The sequence below is a fragment of the Brienomyrus brachyistius genome, chromosome 21, assembly GCF_023856365.1.
Source record: "Brienomyrus brachyistius isolate T26 chromosome 21, BBRACH_0.4, whole genome shotgun sequence".
Taxonomy (NCBI): Eukaryota; Metazoa; Chordata; class Actinopteri; order Osteoglossiformes; family Mormyridae; genus Brienomyrus; species Brienomyrus brachyistius.
The window spans coordinates 11,761,116-11,764,139 of NC_064553.1; positions in this window are offsets into that span (position 1 = coordinate 11,761,116).

The window sequence follows — 3,024 nt, forward strand, 5'->3', positions numbered from 1 at the left end:
GATGAGCACTGGTGTTGAATCCTTCCATTTGTGCAAGTAATTTGAAATACGGCATCAGGCTTTGATTTTTTTTGATTATATAACTTTTGCTTCGTGTGAAAAATGCATCGGTGGTATTTTGTTTATATAGCGAGTTTAGACACTTGAATGTGTTTTTTTGTGTGAGTGTTTACTATTACTGGGTTTTATAACACTTTCTAAGATTGCTGTTTAAAAATCAGACCTCTGACATATATTTAAACATGTTTTTAGTGGAACGGCCAAGTGTTAAAAATAGTTGCTGTCATACGTTGTTTTTCACCGCTACCCAGCTGAAAAAAAAAAAATCTGTGAGATCATGGACCACAAACTCATCCTGTCTTCAGTGTTTTCGTTTATAAGGTTGCTCAACAATGTAGGCACTGTTATGAAGTTATTTTTAGTCATAGAAAAAGTTTCTAGGATGGCATACTGTGGGTTCTCAGCATTTTAACTGGCTAACAACAACCAGGTAGCTTGGTCGTAGTTGGCTGTAAGGTGTCATTAGTGCCACTGATTCCCCCCGTTGTTTGCTGGTGCCTGTCTGGATGGTGTAAGACTGGGTGGGATGGTCAACATGGTCATGTGACACAGAGGTGGGAGGAAGGAATAGAGACTTTTTTCATGGATGGATGTGGCCATGGGTTTAAGGAAGGTGGGGGGGGGGGGAGAGAGAACACAAGATAGTTGTTATAGGAGAAGTGCAGGGAAAACATAAGAATATATGAGATCTGCAGGGATGCAGAAGGGCTGTAACAGCGTATATGATCATCCATCACCCAGGAAGAAGACGGTCGTACGATGATTAGGGAGAAGAAGCAGGTCGTCTGAAAGCGATTTGCTTCTCACTTGGCTTCCACTTCCCCAGACTCATCTTCATAAAAGTTCCGGATAAAATAAAACACTTAAGTTTCTCGTCTGCTGTGCCGCAGAGGAAGGAAATACGATGGTTGTAAGAGTTTCCTTATTTGCACCGTATCATACAAGTGACACAATGAGGGCAGTAACCCCAACCATAAAGGACCTGGCTTTCCCTGTGTTTTCTACATGAGTTTGTGTAGCAAAAATAATGACGATAAAAATCATGAGAAGAAGAATTTTAAAAAATCATTTATTAAGAGCCAGTCAGCAGGGTTATGGGTTTAAGGAATTCTGAGTCATATAGTTTGTGATGTTTCCTAGGATGCAGCCAGTTAAATTCATGTATCATCTAACACGCATTATGGAATCTCAGGGCACTCTGTAAATCTACCAAGGCAGCAAGGTGAGGCCTGGCTTATCCCATATGCTTTGGCCCATTCAGTGCTCACAGGAAGCGATAAAGTACGCTACAATGATTATGTGGATAGGTGTGTGCATGGTTAGATCAGTCAGAAGAAAAGTGCTGTTGAGAGACAAATTTTTCTTTATCTTTGTTCATTTGGCCTTAGTGATGTCACAGGTCATTTAAAAACTGATTGAAAAATATGTGGCTGACTGTAGTGTGATTTTATCACCAAGTGAATTATGTCCGATTTTATGCTAGCCCACCCACACTATGATCTCTGACTGTGTTATTGCTATATGTGTTTGTTAAAATCTGTATGATAATTACTTCAGTGGATTTATCTTTGGAATGAAAACATTCTAACCGTTACAGTATCAGACAGGCAGTTTGGAGTTTGAGGTGACATGTACCTTCCTTTACTGACCATTAACTTCTCCCTATGATATTTATTGTGATAACAATACAAAGATGCCCGGCTTGCTCTCCTACAAGACATGCATTCTGTGTAGAGGTGACAGCAAAGCTTTGGGTCAGAGGTTTAGGCTCAGTCGTTTATCACACCGCTGCCGCAGTATTGGGGCCCTAAGGACTTGCTCAGTGGTCCAGTATTGATGAGATCATTCTGTCGACCATAATCAGCTGAAGGCCTGCAGTCATTTGTCTTTCACGATATTTGCGCCGTATGCATTTTTGGAGTAAAAAGACATTTGTGATTTATTTTCTTTCAGCTCATATAAAGCCCAGTAAAGCTGCTATTAGTTGAATTAAAATATCCCTCCATCCATTAACCCTGATCCGAGAGGTAAAAGGCAACATTGCTAACCACTGCACCACCCCAAAATACGGTGCTGTTTAGTATTTTAACTAAAATCTTAAACCAGAAGTAGTCAGTTTTCTGCAATAAATGAATTTCCCACTTGAGATTATTGTGATCGACAGTTCATGTCAGTGAACATGTCGTGAGATCATACAGTTAATACATTTTGGAAGGACAGGCATCTCAGTGTAATGAATAGCTGAGCAGCTTCTAGGGTGTAGACCTGCCCCAGCCTTGTGCCCAGGAAAATTATACCTCCACCATAAGCCCCGTAATCATGGTGGGAACAATAGCACAATGAATGGTGAGGCAAGCCTTGTGAAAGCAATCCCCCATGCTCCCATCTCGAATTTGTGAAGGATATTAGATGAGCAAAGGATGTTCTCTTTGCAATTCGAACCATCTCACACATAGACGTTTGTCAGCCAGCAGATTTATCGGAAGGCATTTCTGGCACATGTCATCTATTGTGGGGGGGGCGGGGGGGGGTCATGGGAGATCGTTTCAAAGAGTGATAGGGACTCCAGTCAAACTCATCAGACACTTGATCTGTGAGAGAAAAAAAGGAATGGAGAGAAGGTTCTAGAGTAGGGTTGGGCAACCATACCCGCAAAGGGCCGGAGTGTGTGCAGGTCTTTGGGATAAGCTTTAGGTCAGCTGTTCAAACCCAGGTGTGAGGGTTTGTCAATCAGTCCTCTAATTAGTAATCTAAGTAGGGAGTTTAAGGGAAAACCCGAACACACAGCAGCCCTTTCTGGGTAAGACTGCCCACCCCTGTTCTAGAGAGTGGTTGATGCCTGGCCCAATAGGGTAAGTGATCTCAGTTCAGTGAGAGGAGGTACCCAGGTGTTGACCTGACTTAGACTATAATGGGTTGTACCAATTCAGAGATTTGAATCTGAGAGACCTGCAAAGACTTGTA